The following is a 22148-nucleotide window of genomic DNA, read 5'->3' on the forward strand; positions in this document are numbered from 1 at the left end:
CACCCGGCCACTGCTCCCACGCCGCAGCCTGTGGCCGCCCGACATCCACGGAGGTCGCCTCTGGCAGGTGCACGGCCAGCGGCGTCCCTGCATGCAATGCGCATGCGCCATAGGCCGCGGCCGCACCTCTTTCCTGCTTCTTGCGCTCCGGCTATGCCCTGACCCGGAAGCACCTCCCTGACCAATGGCAGACCAGACAGGAGCATATCAGGCCGCTTCCCCCTGAGGGAGGTGCCTGATTGTTGTGTTTCCTAGCACACTGGGCCTTGCTTCATCGTGTGCTCACTACTCCTGCAGTTCCGCTCTCGTCTGCTCCCCGCAGCAGCCTCTCAGTCCTGCTACCTGTGTTCCTTGCTGTCTTCCGCAGTCCTGCCTCCGGTGTCCCTGTTCCATCCTGCTCCAGTCCTTCCGTCCTACTCCAGTTCTGCCTCTGGTGTTCCAGTTCCATCCAGCCTCAGTCCATCCGTCCTCCTCTAAACCTTTCTCCTGTGTTCCTACTCCTGTCATCTCTCCTCGTCCCAGTCTACTGTCTTACTCCATTCCTGCCTCCTGGTTCCAGCTCTGTTCTGTCATCTATACTTCAGTCCCACAGTCCTACTCACCACAGTGAATTACTAACAACACCAACCACATAAACGGAAAATAAATGTAAAAAGTACTCAAGGATCTCTCTATCCTATTGAGAGTACAGGCCTCTGATCGCCACAGCATCTATTGGAATGATTTCACATATAGCAGGTTCTCCTTGAAATGGAATGTCTGCATCACATTCACAGAACCATCAGCATAATGAGAAACTTTCTTCCAAAAAATTTTTTATGCCAAAAAAAAACGCTGTAGTGCATAACATGAAATACTGCAATGAATCTTCAACATAGATAATTAACAAGCATGGATCCTTGTCCATATAGTCATTCATTAAATAGAGAGTTATTGCACAAGAGGCCATATAATATACGCAGCTAAATGAAGGAGGCAGATATATAATGCACAATGATCATATCAAAGAACCATGCTGCCTCACTATAAAAGGGAGCATTCACATTGATCAATTGCATATAGACAGGTAATGCCGCTTTAACACATGCTTTTATTGCAGCTTTTGCATGAAAAGATCGCACCCATTAAGGAGGTTTCACAGATCTCCAGTATTACCAGATCACCAGGTCCATGTTGCGTTGGTGGTGCGGTATTAACTGCCTCCAAATTGCGTCTCCCAATGCGTTTCGTTTAGATGTACTCATCAGGGGAGTCTATAGCAAAAGTGACCGGCTGCTTTACCGTGGTCCCCCGTTATCATGGTTGAAATAGCGTTCACTGGGAGCGATGTCACTCAAAGACACGCCCACAGCGTGTGACGCGCTTCCGGTGGACGGGCGCGCTTGGTAGCGTCATACAGATCCGGCCCACATCACGCTCCTGTTACTATAGTGACCATCAGAGTTTAGGAAGAAAAAAACTTCCATTCAAAGCCATTCTCTTGCGGCCATTCATAAGTATTGCGTCGTCCACAAAAAAAGAGTTAGAAATAATAATAGAAGCACGTGAGGCTCCAAAGAACATTATCACAATAAACCTTTACTTACAAAAAGGCATTGTATATCTATCATATATCCCCTATTTCAAAAATACTTATATAAATATTGGCATAACTGGGCACGAACCTGATCCCCATGGCTGTGATCACTGTTGTAGGTAGTAGTTATTTTCATATTTAAAAAAGTTATGGGTAAGAATAAATTCCAGACAGTCTCTAATAAAATTAACTTGATCAGTGGGAAGTTGTTTAAAAGCATTCAGAAATAACATTGAGGCCTCACATCTTTTCTTATGTTTAGTAACTGTGTAGAGTGAGGTTACATCCGGAGTACCCATAATGTAATTATCCCTCCATTGAAAGCCATTTAGAAGTTGTAGGATGTGTTTGATGCCCCTAAAGTACGCTGGCAGGCTGGAAACACAGGCCTGTAGTTGATGATCCACATTACCTCCACAGGTTTGAGGTAAGGCACCTTAGGGACTCAAAACACATCCTACAACTACACTGCAGTTTTCCTATGAACTTGTCTACAGAGACAAAGAGACAGAGGCAAAGAAAACCCTATATTAAGGGTCACCAATCTAACACAAGAAGAGGTGCAAATCCGGCTAAATAAGATTAAAATAGATAAATCTCCGGGTCCGGATGGCATACACCCTCGAGTACTAAGAGAACTAAGTAATGTAATAGACAAACTATTATTTCTTATATTTAGAGACTCTATAGCGATGGGGTCTGTTCCACAGGACTGGCGCATAGCAAATGTGGTACCAATATTCAAAAAGGGCTCTAAAAGTGAACCTGGAAATTATAGGCCAGTAAGTCTAACCTCAATTGTTAGTAAAATATTTGAAGGGTTTCTGAGGGATGTTATTCTGGATTATCTCAATGAGAATAACTGTTTAACGCCATATCAGCATGGGTTTATGAGGAATCGCTCCTGTCAAACCAATCTAATCAGTTTTTATGAAGAGGTAAGCTATAGACTGGACCAAGGTGAGTCATTGCATGTGGTATATCTTGATTTTTCCAAAGCGTTTGATACCGTGCCACACAAGAGGTTGGTACACAAAATGAGAATGCTGGGTCTGGGGGAAAATGTGTGTAAATGGGTAAGTAACTGGCTTAGTGATAGAAAGCAGAGGGTGGTTATAAATGATATATTCTCTAACTGGGTCGCTGTGACCAGTGGGGTACCGCAGGGGTTGGTGTTGGGACCTATTCTCTCCAACATATTAACGATCTGGTAGAAGGTTTGCACAGTAAAATATCGATATTTGAAGAGGATACAAAACTATGTAAAGCAGTCAATACAAGAGAAGATAGTATTCTTCTACAGATGGATCTGGATAAGTTGGGAACTTGGACCGAAAGGTGGCAGATGCAGTTTAACAATGATAAATGTAAGGTTATACTCATGGGAAGAAGGAACCAATATCACCATTACACACTGAACGGTAAACCACTGGGTTAATCTGACATGGAGAAGGACTTGGGGATCCTAGTTAATGATAAACTTACCTGGAGCAGCCAGTGCCAGGCAGCAGCTACCAAGGCAAACAGGATCATGGGGTACATTAAAAGAGGTCTGGATACACATGATGAGAGCATTATACTGCCTCTGTACAAATCTTTGGTTAGACCGCACATCGAGTACTGTGTACAGTTTTGGGCACCGGTGCTCAGGAAGGATACAATGGAACTAGAGCGGGTAAAAAGGAGGGCAACAAAATTAATAAAGGGGATGGGGGAACTACAATACCCAGAGAGATTAGCAAAATTAGGATTATTTAGTCTAGAAAAAAGACGACTGAGGGGCGATCTAATAACCATGTATAAGTATATAAGGGGACAATACAAACATCTCTCCGAGGATCTGTTTATACCAAGGAAGGTGACGGTCACAAGGGGGCATTCCTGCGTCTGGAGGAGAAAAGGTTTTTCCACCAACATAGAAGAGGAATCTTTACAGTTAGGGCAGTGAGAATCTGGAATTCCCTGCCTGAGGAGGTGGTGATGGCGAACTCAGTCGAAGGGTTCAAGAGAGGCCTGGATGTCTTCCTGGAGCGCAACAATATTGTATCTTACAGTTATTGTTAGGTTCTTTAGAAGGACATAGATCTGGGGATTTATTCTGACAGAATTTTATAGGCTGAACTGGATGAACAAATGTCTTTTTTCGGCCTTACTAACTATGTTACTATGTTCCTGCCACATCTTTTCTCATTCTGCAGTCCTGTGGGTCTTCCTACCAAGGGTCAAATTACCACGGCATTTCTGGAGATCTCTATGACGGACTACTGAGAGATCAAAGCTACTACTCACCAGCTGAATCCTCGCGCCAGGATCAGTATTACACGACACGTCTACTATACCTCTGCAGAAATCCAGTAATTGAAATATGCGCACGCAACGTTTCCTCCACACAGTAATAGAAACAGGTAATACCTTCACATATTATTTCTAGTTATCTGTATTTAGGGACCGTATCAGAGTCTATCTCTTCAATCTATTTGGCACTGCTCCCCCATAGAGAGCACCTATTTTTTATTGCAGATATCAGTACATACATAGCATCATATCATTATACCAACATAAAGATTTTATACGGGGTATTGCGCACTCATATGCCCTTTGGTCTTAAGCGCTGTTTGGATTAACTTTCTTACTCCTACTTAAAACATGCAATTGCAATAATTTTTTTGAGAAATACTTTATTTTCTGGAACATTTTTAAGGGTGCCAACACTTTTGGCTATGACTGTATCTAAATGAACCAATGTTTGCATTATGGTTTGAGGGTGCTATGACCCACTGGGAGAGCCCCTGAGGTACCAGAACATAGTGGTGGGCTGGGCCTGTTGGCAGAGAGGCATTTGCCCCCCCGGGCCCGTTAATTAGCTATAGTTTAGGGCCGCCTGCCCTCCCTGCAGAGTGTACTATGAAAGTGAAATCATGACCTGGCCAAGACCCCAGAAGCTACTTAGGGCCACTTAGCCGCCTGCTACTTTAGTAGCTTCTAGGAGGCGCTGAACCGACTCTGCAGAAAATTCTTCCCTGCCTCCTTCTGTATAGAACAAAACCCGAGTCTAAGCTAATTACAAAAGATGTAAATTTTATTCAAGAATATTTAAAAAGACATATAAATTGCAAACAAAGAAAACATGCATTGAGCAGACAATTAGATAACATATAGGTACTGGTCTGTGACTAGTTAACCCAAAGCTAATAAAATGAGTAGCCTGGTACTTCACTCAAACTAATGGGGTAAGTGTACTCCCTAATTGTAAGTGATATACTGCATGAAGCTTACATAGCCTCGTTAAGCTCTCAATGGATGGCATTTGGCAAATTCAGCATGTACTATGTTCCCCAAAGAAAAGGTGCATACTACATATCGCTTGAGGAGCAAGTACACACTGACCACTAGCCCTACTCAAGAGTTTAGGGCATATTGCAACAATAAACTATATAGAAAATGGAAAAAGGGAGAAAAAATAGCATCTCAAATGTTACCCGTCATGTGTGCGGAATGTATCCAGGAGACCCGATCCCCGACGTACGTTTCGGTACAGTTTTCCTTCCTCTGCAATCAGGACCTGTGCATGCCAGTGCTGGCTCCGCCCCATGCTAGTGTCTGTGCTGCTTTCAGGGCTTCTTTCCTCCTGCTGCACACAGCATCTCCTCCAGATCTGGCACATAATGGTGAGATGCAAATAGCAGCTAATAGTTTGTGTGCAGTGGTGGACGGTGGTGTGTTACTGTGTTGTGACAGGTGTCAGGGTGTGCGTTACTGTGTATGGGCTATGACTGTATCTGAATGAACCAATGTGTAAAAAAAAAATCCAAAGCTGTAAAGCCTAATTGAATTGTTAAAATCGCTTTGATGTCATAGTTTTAGCTCACTGGACCTAACTGTCACAATCATCTTTTTAAATGTATGTTATGGTTATTTTATCTTGTAACGTCGCTATAAGGAAATATTTAATACTATTGTAATTTTGTCAGTGACTTGCCATTACACTCCGTAAAATATATTTTTCCCGTGTTGGCAGTGAAAATGTCTTTCTTTATAAATATGTATCATTATATTGATATCTACAAAAATGACTTCTAAATTTGCAACAAATTATTTTTATTAACATCAGGCGTCAAAGTTCCTAATGTTCAATCTGGGCTCTCCAGAGGGAGAGAAACTCTTTCTTTTGACTCACTGTCTGGATGATGGTAGGTTGTTCTGAGCTATTATATCCATGTGCTCTAATAGTCCATAAAAATAGGGGTCGTTTAAAAGCACACATCCACTTTAAATGTAAAAATGTTGGTGGCTCACAGGAATACAGGAGATTTAAAACTCTATATACAAGACAAACTATTCTATTTCATAGACATCAGGATAATTTAAGGTACTCTTGAGTCTTAGGGGGTCATCAGTTGTACAGTTTGCAGCATCGTTTGTCAGTCCTGACAATATAGACTTGCAAACAAATACAGTAATACAAAAAATGACCTAGGTAGATTTGTTCTTAGAAAAATATAGAGCTAAATAGCTAAACATTTAAATACATGACATCTTATTACCAGACTTTATGTTCCTAGGACAATATAAGAGTATCAATTCTAGACATGAGTGAATTTCCTTAAATTCATTTTAGGTTTGATTTGTCCTAAAAATTTAATTTGTCTTAAATCAAAAGTGCTCCAAAGACTCCAACTGCCCTGAAAAGATATGTATGACACATGGAGGTCTCCTATTAGTGTATCCAATCCTTGAATAAAAAGATAGACTTAGCAGCCTATTTTGGAGGGTAGAGGCAGGTGGGTTATAGGTTCTGAACAAAGTTAGGAGGGAGAGAAGGAGAGAGAACTGAGGAAAACGACGCTAACTATGATAGAGCAGGAAGCCACAGAAAATGGAAGTCTGCCAGGTGCCGGTACGTTCTCCTGACATCAGACTGTGCAATGATGTCACTTTCTGTTAGTGCCAGTAGGATAAAGAAAGAAACCGTCCTGTACTCTATACACATCATGACTAGAGATGAGCAAATTTGTTCTGCTCCCTCGTCATTCTGCAAGCTTTAGCGCTTACCAAATAAGCTGAAGAGGGAACCCAAATACCTGGAGCGCTCCGGCTGATCAGCTGTCTGGCACCGCAGCTGCATGCGTCGCAGCTGTTTCACTGTCACAACACATGCACGGAGAGTCCAACAAACAGGCTAACTCTAGTCATGACATCATGACCTTTTGTACACTCATGGGGATTTCAGCAATCTCGGCTGTGATGAGAAGATGCAGTAAGAACCGGACAGGTGTAGAAGAGAAGGTGAGTATAAGTTTTAAAAATGTTTTTAAATATTATATTTATTATGCCCCAGAGCATAATAATGGACATTAAATTTGTGATAAAATAACTTCTCTGCTAATTGAATTTCCTAGAAAAATGTGTGTGACACAAATTCAAATTTTGCCTTATCTATTCATCTCTAGTATCTACCACTATATGGTCACTATCATTCTTAGCACAGTAGTTTTTGTTCATTATTATCATGCACATATTATGAGGTATTATTGATAATATTGGCCTTGGTATACTAACTCTTACTAATATAATAGTAAAATTTATACATTTTCTGTTGAGTAGATAATCAAGCAATAGTCAACTCACCTGGTTTGGTTGCATGATAATATCCTGAACAGGAAATTACGAGAAGGAAGAAGAAAAGCTAGTGTCTGATGGTAAAGTAAAATCATTCCGACTTTTATCTCTTCACATTAAAACGTTATATTGATCATATCCACAGATGGTTACAGATAGCTTCTTTGCTTCTATGGCGCTATTAGCAGTGATATTATCTATAACTGTCTGTGGATATGATTGAAGTAGTATTTTAATGTGAAGAAATTAAAGTCAGAATGGTTTACTTTAATATTGGATGCTGTAGAATCTGTAAAATGTTATTGTGGAGCCCGTGTCTGTAATGCCACAAAATGCCTGCATGTGTGATATACTTATATATTTATTGCCAGCTATGGTGAGGGCTGGTTTCTCTGCTGGGAAAACTGCATCCACACATTTTACCCTATCCCTTACTGGAAGAATGTGCACTTTTGCCTGAATCTGAACAATGCCTCAGGGGGAGGAGATGCTTCTGAGAGTTTGCAATGTGCAGAGCAGTGAAGATGTAGGAAGAGGTATCCCACCCTCAGGTAAGGAGGGATCACCACCCAGGACTCCTAACACTGCACTCAACACACACACTAGGGCACCTGGGCGTACCCTTCGGGAGGATGGCCTCATCCCATACTGGTTAGGAAAGGGTGTGGGGGGTTATTGTAGAAGATAGGTAGAGTGGGAGGAGCTTAGGTAGTAGAGTGATAGTTAGGTATCCAATCAGAGTGAGAAAGGTGACAGTTGGTGGGAGGAGCTAGTTCTGAGGTAAAGAGATCCTTCCAGAAACTAGTCAGTCAGTGACAGGACCAGTGAGAGAGCAGGATTGCTGTAGAGGACTGTGGGTGGAAGTGAGAGAAACTTCTTGTCCACGCTCCTGGACTGGGAAGAAGGGGTCCTAGGGGCTCGGGTAGTGCGACTGGCCACCCATGGAGCCCGCATCCCGGAAGGGAAGGATCTGGCCAAAGTTGGGGAGCCGGCCCCTGAAACTAGTGGAGGATTATAGGACTCAGCTAGGAAGCCAGAGGCTGATGTAACTTTAGGTGCCTCAGCCACAGCCACAAGCACCCTCCAAAAGGCAGCGGCATGAGTAACGGACCTTGGGGCCTGATCCACGTTGCCTGAGGAGATCCGTGGCTACCAGCTGGGGGCGCTACTTGTGAAGGCGCAGGGCAGGGAAAGTAAGGAGAATTCAGTGCAGAGACACGGCCTTGAGAGAAGACACAAGGAGGAGTCCTGAAAGGTGTAGCCAATTTGCCTGGGAGTTTGCCGGACCCCTCCCTCGGAGGACACAGCACTAAGTGGACCAACGAGTACACGAAACTTGTGAGTAAAAACCCAGAAACTGCACCTAACTGTGTCCTTGGAGTAATTTTACAACTGCCTGCCTCACACTGCAAACACCATCACTGTCACCGGCTCAACTGCCCGGGGACACAGCTCTACCCGTGGAGAGCTTCACCATCTTAGCTGCTAAATCATCATCCCAGAGGATCTGCATCGCAACGTTGGCTATCCTAGCCGAGGGCCACGGGTGGCGTCACGATTCCCCATTTTCCTATTAATTATCCTACCATCTTCCCCTTCATCTGAACTTCCATCATCTACATTGGACACCCAGGGCCACGGACCGGGTCACTATCACCACCGTGACACACTTCCCCTTTGAAAGAGCCTGACTGACCCGGTACTGAGTTCCCCCGGCCCTGGGGGGTGTTCCATTTTGGCGTCACAAACAGGATCATCGAGCTCAGCAGAGCTGGGTACTTGGAGCTCGGCAAAGATGGGTGCCTAGAGCCTAGCAAAGCTGAGTACTGTGTGCCAGAGACTGTAACATACTGAGTGCCAGAAGCCTTAATGTAAAGTGTGCCAGAAATTTACTATACTGTGTAAAAGAGATTTTGTCGTATTGCTTAAAGGATTATCTGTATTGAGTAATAGTGAATTTGTAAGGCTGTTAAATCATCGCCTCACTGTGCCATTGTTTACTGCTTCACTGTTACTGAGTGCTGGTTAAATAGCTGCTTCACAGGCTGTGTGGGCTTGCCAAATTACAGCCAGCAGGAGCTTGCTGAGAGGAATGCCCGCCCACCACCAACATCATTATGTGATGCAAAGTTGTCTGTCAGGAGGAAAGACCCACCTCCTGTATTACTTTGATAGGCATAAAGAGCTGAGGAAAACCAGCCCCCGGAAGATGTCAGGGGTGAGCAGGAAGAACACAGGAGACAGAGCAAAAAACATGGCAGCAGCAAGGTATGCAGAAGGAGGCAACTGCCTGAGTGCAGAGAATAAAACCATCTATGCAGTGGAGCTGAGTAGCCAGCTCCAGGATCTGTCTCTGACCGCGGTAAGAGGATGGGAGTCAGAGCAGGTCAAACCACCAAATACCGCAGCTGCGGCTGACCAGTCATCAGATCTGAGGATACCCTGATAGACCCCCTTCCTGTCCCCGCAGCCCCTACACCTGGATGGGCACATTATAATATAGCGTGGGAGTCAGGGGAGGCTGATGCAGAAGGTACTATGCCTGGCACTGATGCAGGTGTAGTCATGCAGCAAGAACTGTCCCGGCCAGGTAGTGGCCAGTCCCAGGTGTCTCCCTGAAAAGCAAGCATAAATGAGTAGCTACGATATATGACTGTATATAGTTAGTGAAGTTACCTGGTAAGGTATATTTGTTAGTATTTCTTGATTTATGTTTGTACAGCTTACCTGGTTGGGTGTGTTCGTTAACATTTCTTAAAGTTTTACAAAGACAATTGGGTCACTGAACTATGGGTGATCAAAACTATTAATGTAAATATTTAGCACTTCTTAAGGTGCTCCATCTTGGTTTTACGTCAGGCCTCTAAATGTGCCTTAATAGGCTACAGAAGAAAAACCCGTTTGGCATGGCCGAAAACGTGGTCCAAAGTAAAGGTCAACTATGACTTGTAGCCCGCCCAAAGCCTACGTTGGGGGTTTCCAGACGGGTCCCCCGCATCGCACCAAAGAATGAACTGAACTTTGAAAGAATAATGTTCTATGCAAATGCGTTACCCAAATCTTTACATTTGAATGTTGAATCTTCGACGTGTAATACGAATATTTTTATTGAAAAGATGGTTCCAGGTTCAGATACAGTATGGGGAGCTAGAGTGGGAGTGCATGTGGACCCCACATGGGAAGCAAGTGGGGAAATTTCAGGACACACAATGAGAAGCGAGGTAGAATGGGTGCAGAAACAGTATGGGTGAGTGGGTGAGATGGGTGCTGACGGTATGGGGAGCAAGGGAAAAATTTGAGGACAGTATGGGGAGCAAGGGGGTAAATTTGAGGACACAGTATGGGAAGTGAGGGGCAGGATGGGCTGCAGATACAGCATGGGTAGCGAGGGGGGAATGTATGCAGACACAGTATGGGGAGCAATGGAGGATGGGGGAGGACATAGTATGGGGAGTGAGGTGGGATGAGTACAGAAATATTATGGAGAGTGGGGGGATGTGTCAGAAGACTAATGAAGGGGAATAGTATGAGGAGACGGTATGAGATCAGAAAAATAAGAGGGTGCACAGAAGAGAAACTGGATAGTGTGGGAGCAGTATGGAGAGGGGGCAGCATTGGGGGAGAGTGTGAGGGGGAGTATGATGAGGGAGCACAGTATAGGGACTGGGAAATATAGGGGGGCACAGTGTGAGAGGACAGTGTGAAGATGAGGTCCAGAGAGAGCAGTGTGGAGGTCATGTACCATAAGAGGCACAGTGTGTGGGTCATATTTTGTGCAGGGAACACAATGAGGTGCAATTATTTATTCAGGGGTACAGTACAGTGCAGATATTTTTACTCCACAACATTATAATAATACAGCTATTTTTTAAGGGTACCTGCTGCACAAGTCCAGAGAAGACAGAAGTCTGCAGAGATGAGCTGTAGCTGTGAAAAGTCATCATAGCATATGAACAAGATGAGAAAAATAAAAAATGACTTCCGTAAGAGACAATGTCATCTATAAGGTGACTGGATGTAAATGTTTGTGATATTGATTACTGACTAATTCTCATCAGTACTGTGGTTACTGTATGAACCGCAGTCTGATTATGACTGATAGAAATAAAGCCCCCGTTACACACTGCGATATCGCTAGCAATATCGCTGTAAAGTCACCGATTTTGTGACGTTGCAGCGATATTGCTAGCGATATCGCTGCATATGATACTTACCTCCGACCAGCTTCCCCGCTGGTTATCGCTGATCGCGCAAGAAGCTGCTGGATCACTTCTCTTCGGTCACTTCCTGCGGCGCTTCCTGTGGCGCAGACGAGCGACGCGTGGAGCCGGGCGGGAGGACGCAGGATCGCCACGTCTGACAGGTAAGTAGCGATCCCCGTCCCCAGCGATGTCGCTAGTGAGATCTGCCTGTGTGGCAGCTCACTAGCGACCACCTAGCGATGCACCAGCGATCCTGACCGCGTCATATCGCTGGTCGGGATCGCTGGTGCATCGCTAGGTGTAACGGAACCCTAACTCCCAGTATCTCCTTACCATTTTTAAGGATGTACTATAAGGTATAGGTTTAAGTGATACAAATGTATATGAGTCTAACCTGACATTACAGTTGATGCACGTACTGATCATGGTTCTGGAGCTTGTAAGGCAGTGAGGAAGATCATATGTGAGGGTCGATATGTGTCCCCAGGATGCGGACAGAGTCCTATTAAACCCACTGGAGTGGCTTGTGTTCACAGCAGGATGTCTGTGAGTCACAAGGCAAAGTAAAAGAAAGAATGGGTTGAGTCCAAGAAGTGACTTAGTCAGATTTTTAGGAAAATCTATTAAGGGCTTTTATTTTTAGAGGGATTTGCAGGTTTGGTAGTGGGGGGAATCCCTCTCTCCACTCCGAGTTTTAGAAGTGGCTCTATGGCCCTGATTCCATTTAAATCTGTCAGTTTTGCCTTGGGTGTGTCAATGTTGGAGCTTGCAAGCTGCAGAGCAGGTGGTTCTGTGCAACGCAGGTCTGTGTGGAGCTAATACAGAGCCAGGGACTTCCAAGCAGCTGACACACTCAAAAGGCCCAATGGTGCCATTGTCCACGGCAATGGGTTTTGAGTTCTGGGCTGTGTTTATGGAAACCCGGCTGCGATCCAGAGGACATTACTCCTATCTGTGAGTTTTAAAAATAAACAATCCATTTATGATGAACTTTCTGTGGTCCCTGCCTATCTGTCCCACTGCACCAACCCCGTTGCACTACAAGCTGAATTCATGTACTTATGATGGTCCTAGTGATGTATTCATGTACTGATGGTGGTCCTGGTGATGATTTCCTGTACTATTGGTGGTTCTTATTATGTATTGCTGTACTGATGAGGATTTTGATGTTGTTTTTCTGTATTTAAGGGGGTAATATGGATGTATTTCTGTACTGCTGGTGGTTCTGATAATGTATTTCTGTATTGCTGGTGGTTCTGATAATGTATTTCTGTACTGCTGGTGGCTCTGGTGATGTATTTCTCTACTGATAAGGGGTTGTGATGCTATGTTTCTGCACTTATGGGGGTTCTAGTGATGTATTTTTGTACTGCTTGTGTTTCTGGTGATGGATTTTTGTGCTATTATTGATTCTTATCCTGTTCACATGCAACAATCCATAACTTATAAGATTACCAGATCCACGACTATGTTAATTAAGTTTGGTGCCGTCTGACAAGTTAAGGGCTACTATGTTTTTATTTACACCAACGAGCAAAAGGGTAACAATGTAATGAACTTTTGACTTTCAGGCGCCATATCTCACCATTCACTACGGTTTCAAATGTGAGACTATGATAATTTTATAGACAATCATCTTGGGTATCTCACACATATATTTGACTTGCAACTATTTTGCATATGAGTAGATATTCAGATTCTCATCATGTCACTGCATTGTTACTGTTTTGCTCCTGGTGGTGTAAAACACATATTACACTTTTGCTCGTCAGTATATGTTAGGAGAATTAAAGGAGTTGTTCAAGTTTGTGAAGGGTCTGCAGTCATTCTACGTGACTGCAGAGTTCTGAATTCTCACAGCGCGCACTACATGCTGTCAAGACTCTCTGGTGGTGGGAGTGAGAGTGAAATGTCATAAAACGCTAGTATGTGATTTGTATACATGTGGTTTTGTGCTGACTAGACAAGCGTGGCCTTGCTCAATGAAATCAAATTGAGGGAAGCTGGACACATCTAATTGAATGTGGCCAGAAGCATACAAATCTCATACTTGTGCTCACAGGACCAACCACTCTTGCCACCGGCGAGGGAGAATCCTAAAAGTGTGCAGTGCATGTGCTGTGAGAATTCAGAAGCCTGCAGTCACCTAGAGAAACTGCAGACTTCCATCTTAAACCTAGACAAGCCCTTTAATTAGAAAATGAAGCAATGTAGCATGCCAATCTAACAGCTTGTAATATATTCACTCTCAGGATTCAGCTCTGCTTGGTAGTTCCAGCAGTTATCACATGGCCACTTCACTCATATGAGATTTTCATACTTGCGGTCAAATGACAACTAGCATTTCTTCCTGCTTCTCTCAGTTTTTCACTAAATATTGAGAGTTAGGAAGAGCAGCTCATCTGCTTGTGATGGTGTAAGAAGATGAGCCGAGACAGAGTCAGCGGTTTCCGGTGCCCTTTAGGGCCGAAACTATCGGGACTGTCACCATTGTTGCCGGGGGAGGTTTCTTTTGGGAGGGAAGGACCTTCACGCTGGACAGCAGGGGGCGTGGGAATATAAGGAGGACTGAGCAAGGGAACGGGGAAGACTTGGTGGGAAAGCGACAGGAGAAGGTTGACTCAGTTTCTGCTGCTTCGGCTGACAACTCCACGCCATTCATCCCTCAGCGTACTGACTCTAAGATTGACTTTGATGCTACTGAGTTATCATCTGACCCTGTTCTTTTGGACAGTCCTGTCCTGTCTGCAGTTAAAGATAAGCTGACCTGCTCCATTCCTAGAGACTACTCCAGAGGACCACCTGCTGCCGTGGTCTGTGACCATGCCCACGGTTCTCGTCCAGGGCCATTCTTGAGGAATCTACACAAAGGACTGTTTCCACATTTCAGCGCACACAAGCCAAGCCAAACCGGATACATCACCATCGTGAAACAGTACCTCTCGTTCCTCTGTAATAGAGCCAGAGACTTTGTCCACGATTTATGACACCGTCGGGAGATTTTCCAGCCTTTCCCCTGCAAGAACTGCAAGCGATAAGTTACCCTGTTTTTGTATATCTTTCTCTTGTGCATTGTGTTTGTGTGCAATTCCCGTCATTGCTGTTATTAGTCTTGCCTCCCTGCGTGGAGTATTCCTTGTTCAATTGCCTGTTCAGTAAATCTTGTTAACCTCTTCTCTGCCTCCGGCTCTCCATTGCATCCAACGAACCTCTCTCCTTTACAACTGTAAGTCACATGATGACTACTCAAACTGCTTGAGGTAGGGTCCCAAACTGAATTATTGGGTGCTTGGAAACATAGATATACCTCTGAACTCTGACACAGATTTTCAAAGTAAATACCTTTGTCTTATCCAGTAGAAGAGATTTATTTAATAATATATGCAGTGTGTATTGTCGACTCAGGTGACCAATCCGCTTTAAAGTGGTGGTGTCATTATGCATTTAGTAACTGACAGTGCCATTCACTTACAGCTAAATGTGCAATTGTTGTGAAATTTCTCCTGAGTACGCCAATATCCCATGTGTGGAGGAACACTACTGTTTGGGCACGCGGCAGGGCTCGGAAGGGAAGGAGCACCATTTCATGTTTTGAACAAAAAATGGCTGGAATCGAGAGAGGATACCATGAGAGCAGAGAGCCCCTGATGTGCCTAAACAGTGGAAACTCCCCACAAGTGACCCCATTTTGGAAACTAAACCCCTCAAGGGACTTATCTAGATGTTTAGTGAGCATCTTGAACCCCCAGATGCATCATATAAGTTTATAACGTAGAGCAGTGAAAATTAAAAATCACATTTTTTCCACAGAAATCATCTTTTAGCAACAAATTTTTTTATTTTATCAAGGGTAACAGGAGAAAATGGACCCCAAAATTTGTTATGCAATTTCTCCTGAGTGTGCTAATACCCCATGTGTGGGTGAAAACTACTTTTGAGACATAGTGCAAAGCTCAAAAGGGAAGGAGTTCCATATTATAGTGCAATTTTTACTATTATAGTTTGAGGGTGCTATGACCCATTGGGAGAGCCCCTGAGGTACCAGAACAGCAGGAATCTTCATAAGTGACCCCATTCTACAAAATACACCTCTTGATTGATTGATTAAACTAGGGGTGCAGTGGTGATTTTTACAGCATCACTGTGTCACAGAATTTTATACCATTGGGCAGTGAAAAAAAATAATTACATTTTTGCCACAAAAATGTTGTTTTTGGCCGAGATTTTATATTTTCTCACAAGAAGTGGGAAAAAATTGCCACCAGAATTTGTCCCAAAATTTCTGCTGATTATAGAAATACCCCATATGTGGCTGTACAGTACTGCTTAGCCATACAAAGAGTCTCGGTAGGGATGGAGCGCTATTTGCCTCCTGGATTGACCTAGAATAGTTTGCCAACTCCATTTACAGAGCCCCTAAGTGCTAGAGAGTAGAATCCCCCCTCAAGTGATCCCATTTTGGAAATTATACCCCTACCAAATGTGAACACTAAAGGTGGTATATGCACACTGGGGCTCAGAAGGGAGGGGAGCATTTGGATTTGCACAGAATATGCTGAATTTCTTTTTGGGGGCAATGAGCCATTTTGCTTTTCCAGATCCTTTGTGCTACCAGTAAGGCTGGTTTCACATTTGCGCTTTTGTGCGCAGCGCATCGTGCGCACCCGTGCGCATGCGCACTGCGCACCTATGTTTAACATGACGTGCGCATGGTTTAGCGCACACTTGCGTTTTCGTGCGCATGCGTTTTTTGTCTTTCGCGCCAGGCGCGCCAGACGCAACATGTTACATTTTTTGGTGTGCCCTGTCTCGGCAAAAAAACGCATGCGCACGTTTGCGCACGGAATGCGCAAAAACAACACATTGAAGTCTATGGGAACGCATTTGTGCGCATGGTCTTGCGCACGGTTGCGCTTTTTTGCGCATGCGTTTTTGAGTTAAACAAGTCTAGAATGTTCTCTAGACAATGGAAAAAATGACACACCTAAAAACGCATGTGCATAAAAAAACGCAAACGCATGCAAAAACGCATGTAAAACGCAAGCAACGCTGCGTTTTTTTTACGCATCAGCGTGCGCATGACGTTAAAAAAACGCGCGTTTGTTTTGCGTTTTTCTTTGCGTTTTTTATGCGCCCGATGCGCTGCGCAAAAAAACGCTAATGTGAAACTAGCCTTACGTGACAGTTACAGTTACCATTTCCGTTAACAGACGACGGACCTGAGTGAAGGCTTTATTTTTTGTGGATTGAGTTGAAACTTTTACTGGATACATTTTTCATAACATTTGGGATAACATTTATCTGGCACTCTACGCTGAGCACTTACTTTGGGGTTTCCATCTAAATCTCGGAGTGACTTGACAGATGAAACCCCCGAGGAATCCAGTCACTATAATGAAGCAGCAGAGTTAATCTGGACTCCCACTGACCTCTGTTCAGCATTGTCCTTCCTTTCAGAGGAGCACAAAACTATGGTGACCGCTTTTTTATGCATGCCTAAAAAGATGGACACCGTGCTATTAACAGGTCCTTTGGAGATCACAGTGCCTCCATCTGCCTCATTATAGGGAATCTTCTGCCGGCGGTTCAATCTGAATCACGCATTTCAGAGATGTTGATTGAAACCGGTTTAAGCCCTCAGTGTAGCACGCAGGATAAATGTGCGCAGAGCCTTACTGCGATCTTTGGGAGGCAGAATGAACAAATCCACAGCAGGTGAAGAATTGTTTTTATTTATTTTTTACGCCATTCCTCGTGCGGTATAAGTGATTAGGTGACTTTATTCTTCGGGTCGGTGCAATTACAGCGATACCAGGTTTATATCCGTCTTTTTATGTTTGGCTGCTGTCACACACTAAAAGACTCTTTTTTTGCAATAAGTTTTTGCAGCATCATATTTTAAGAGCTATAATTTTTTCATATTTCGGCCCATAGAGTCATGTGAGAGATTGTTTTCTTCAGGACAAATTGACTTTTCTATTGGTACCATTTTGTCTTTTTTGTTGTTTTTTTTCTCCGTTCTGCATGTGGGAAAATTGATAAGGCCGCTTTATTCTATGGGTCAGTATGATTACAGCGATGCCACATTTATATAGTTTTTTTTATGATTTGGTGCTTTTACACACTAAAAACTTTTAAAGAAAAATAATTATTTTTGCATCGCTTTATTTTGAGAGCTATAACTTTTTTATTTTTCTGCTGATGGAGCTGTATGGTGGCTTATTTTTTTGTGGGACAAGATGGCATTTTCAGTGATACTTTTTTTATTCACACACATCTTTTTGATTACTTTTTATTCCCTTTTTTCCAAGCTGTATGATGATAAAGCATTGTTTGCTAATTTTTGTTTGTGTTTTTTTTACAGCGTTCACTAAAGGGGTTAACTAGCATGACACTTTTATAGACCAGATTGTTCCAGATGCGGTGATACCAAACGTGTACTTTTTTTGTTTATTTTATTTTTTTGCATAAAATGTATATTTATTAGTGTTTTATTATTATTATGACTTTGTAATTTTTTTTACTTTTTTTTATTCCTTATTTACCTAGTCCCTTTATGGGACTTTCACTTTTTTTTACTTTGATTGCAGGTATAATGCAGTGCAATGCAGTCCTTAGTTGAAGGACTGTTCCTGTAGCTTTGTGGCCATATGGCCTGAGTTTGTCTGAAGAAAAAAAAAATGAGACTGGTTTCCTAATCAAGGGGATAAAGCAATCCAGCACCACTCAGATTGTGGCAGGGCTGAACATGAAGGTGTCTACATATCATTACATACACACACCCATGGACCACGTTTATCTGTAGCATGCTGTGGCATGGGAGACAAGTCCCTTGCCCACGGCTGCTTTCTCCAGACCCATTACACATGCAGATATAGCTATTTCTATACTCCACTTTTCAGACAATTTGGCACAATCTGTGCTTGAGCTGGAGTCTCTTCTAGGCTCCTTTCACAAGTCTGATTCTTGTGTCCGTGTGAGGTCTGTTTTTTAAGGACCGCAAATAAGGACACAAGCACACCCATTGTATTCAATGGTGGAACACACCTGTCACCTGGCACCACCCCTGAAGAAGCCACACACCTCATTGGCGAAACATGTGGGGTTGCCTTTCCTTCTTTATTCCTGTTTGCCAGCATGATCCTACCTGCAGTATCCTTACCTCTATACTAGCAGGTTTGATGTCCAATTGATTCCTATAGATGCATAACCTTTTGCATTATCTGTTGTGCATTTTTGCAATTTTATGGTGCGGTCTTGTTCATCAAGGTATTTATTTCATTGCTTTTCATGTGGTATGCGCTCATGAACTTTATACCCACATGTTCCTACATTGCTAGTGTGGGGAGGTTGAGCTGGGTATGGTTCTGTCTGTAATAGGAGACAGAGTGATTGACAGTAGGTATCATTTGGCAGTCCGCCATCAGAGGTCACTGGAGAGCACTGATGGCAATGGTTATGTAACTGTCATATGAGGGTTAAATAACTGTCAGTGGTAAAGGTGACTCTGATTGGGCGAAAGTGACTGTCAGGTGACAGAGGGTGGGGCTACCTGGACTGGCTGAAGTCTAGAAGCTTCAGTCAGCCAGGGGAGCTCACAAAGAAGCAGGGTCTGTCACACAGAGGAGACCCCTCAGAGACTTTCTGACGGTAGAAAACGGTCACTGGGGGTGACCCGACAGCACATTGGTCACAGGTAGAGACGGCCTGTGAGGGCCTGGTGTATGGTGGACTTTGAAAGGTGAAACGCCGTGGTGGATTGGCCTAGGGCAGCCACAGTGGATAGAGCCACGAAGTACGCCTGCTGAAGACGTAAATAAGCGAAGGAACTCGGGTCGTTCTGCAAGAGGAGAATAGTGTGCAATATTTGTCATGCATTGTGCTGGTCGTCATATGGGCGGCCAATAAAAGAAAAACCTGTTGAATACATCTCCTGTCTCTGTCTCGTGCCTGTCGACACCAAGAAGCGGGTCACCCCCCATTCCTGTGCGTACAGCACACCTCCGCCGCCTACCAGCCACATCTCCTGAATAACCACAGCACGCTACCCTCTGCCCCACCCAGACCACCGGTCCCCTACCCTAGCACTTTGTGAATATATTGACCAAACTCTACTATAGTGCTACATTTGTCTTAGCTTCTACTACATTGCTATCTTTGTCTCAGGTTCTATATTGTGATTGTTTAGATGTTATATATTCTGTAACATGGCGCTGTGAATATAGGCAAATACACATTAGGCTGGTTGGGTTTCTCAAGCTGGTATTCATTTTCCAGCTTGGTACACTTATTGACTAATTGTTTGAATTTTGGTATTCTCACTTGCCCAGTTTATATTAAACAACATTTAGGGCCATGCATTATCTAAGAACAGTTTTTATTGGAGAATTGTCATCACCTTATTGTGGGTATGACTTGTTATTTAACCATGCTTTGTTTTTTTAATTGTTTTTAATATTTGTATCCTCTGTTTGCATGTGTTATAATAATTAAATAAAGAATTGTTTTTCAGACTTGGTGATCCCTATTTTGTTAGCATGCATCTTTTTCTCAGTTTTTTGCTCAAGTCTCGAGTTTTAAAATAAACACACAGCAAGAATAAAATCTTTAAAAACCAGAGTAGAAAGAGATCTGGGGAGCCCCGCTGCACAACTGAGCAACAAGACAAGTACATTAGAGTCTATAGTTTGAGAAATCAATGCCTCACAGGTCTTCAACTGGCAGCTTCATTAAATAGCACACGCAAAACGCCAGTGTCAATGTCTACAGTGAAGAGGCGACTCCGGGATAATGGCCTTCAGGGTAGAGTGGCAAAGAAAAAGCCATATCTGAGACTGGCTAATAAAAGGGAAAAGAGTAATATGGGCAAAAGAACACAGACATTGGACAGAGAAAGATTGGAAAAAAGCATTGTGGACAAACAAATCCAAGTTTGAGGTGTTTGGATCACACAGAAGAACATTTATGAGATGCAGAACAACTGAAAAGATGCTGGAAGAGTGCCTGATGCCATCTGTCAAGCATGGTGGAGGTAATGTGATGGTCTGGGGTTGCTTTGGTGCTGGTAAAGAATGGTATTTGTACAAGGTAAAAGGGATTTTTAATAAGGAAGGCTATCACTCCATTTTGCAACGCCATGCCATACCCTGTGGACAGCGCTTGATTGGAGCCAATTTCATCCTACAACAGGACAATGACCCAAAGCACAACTCCAAATTATGCAAGAACTATTTAGGGAAGAAGTAGGCTGCTGGTATTCTATCTGTAATGGAGTGGCCAGCGCAGTCACCAGATCTCAACCCCATTGAGCTGTTGTGGGAGCAGCTTGACCGTATGGTATGCAAAAAGTGCCCATCAAGCCAAATCAACATGTGGGAGGGGCTTCTGGAAGCATGGGCTGAAATTTCTCCAGATTACCTCAGGAAATTAACTCCTAGAATGCCAAAGGTCTGAAATGCTGTAATTGCTGCAAAGGGAGCATTCTTTGACGAAAGCAAAGTTTGAAGGAGAAAATTATTATTTCAAATAAAAATCTTTTTTTTTAACCTTGTCAATGTCTGGACTAGATCTTAAATTCATTTGGCAACTCATTTGATTAATAAAAGTATGAGTTTTCATGGAAAACACAAAATTGTCTGGGTGACCCCAAACTTTTGAATGGTAGTGTATATACATATGTTAGTGCTCAGCATAAATGAGTGCACCACCTTTGATAAGTAAGATTTTAATAGATATCTTACTGAATGCAAGAACAATTTCCAAAATGTTTCATAACAGGATAGTAAGGTTAATAATATGCCTTTCATTACAAAATCAAAGTTTAACAACACCAAGTGTCTAGGCATGGAATGAATAAGTTGGCGACATATCGCAACATCTATCTTTTTTCATTCTTTTAGAACGACCTCTTTTAGAGCCTGGATGCTGGATGGAGAACTATGCTCAACTTGTCTCTCCAGAATTCCACATATGTGTTTCTGTAGAGTTTGGATTGTGCAAGCATGGTGCCTCCAGTGAAACATAGTGATGGCAGTGTCCATACGTGGGGCTGCATGAGTGCTGCTGGTCTAGGAGAGCCATATTTCATTGATTGAAATAGAAAATACTACCATCACTGCATGCCATTGGTAGACATGCATTTTTTTTTATGTCACAGAAACCTAAAAGTTAATGTGTTGATATCACTGGTAATAGGAAAAGAAGAGAAAACTGACATTGATCAGTCTAATTCTGAACAAATGGTTGAAGTCAGTGCAAGCATCACTGAAAAGGTACCCCAAATGACCAATATTAAATTATCAAATAAACAAAAATCACTGACTGAGGTTGGCAAAACAATATTTCTAAAATATAATTATTAATGATAGTCAAATAAAATGGCTAATTGACCACCATATATTGTGCATACAGTTTATAGACTTTTAAGGAGAATTTGATCCGGTATACAAGTGGATACTAATATCAGACAAGACACTGGTATAAAATAGATGGATGACAGGTATTCAAAAAGATTTTGGGATTTTCTATATTAGAAAATCTTTATGAATATCTGACATTCATCTATTTTATACCAGTGTCTTGTCTGATATTAGTATCCACTTGTATACCGGATCAAATTCTGGCTCAAATTTGGATAGACTGTATGCATAATATATGGTGGTCAATTAGCCATTTTATTTGATCATCATTAAAAGTTATATTTTAGAAATATTGTTTTGTCCACCATAGTCAGTGATTTTTGAAGTCAGTGC

The sequence above is a fragment of the Dendrobates tinctorius genome, unplaced genomic scaffold (genome assembly GCF_039654945.1).
Source record: "Dendrobates tinctorius isolate UK_male_01 unplaced genomic scaffold, ASM3965494v1 ptg000112l, whole genome shotgun sequence".
NCBI classification, from domain to species: Eukaryota; Metazoa; Chordata; class Amphibia; order Anura; family Dendrobatidae; genus Dendrobates; species Dendrobates tinctorius.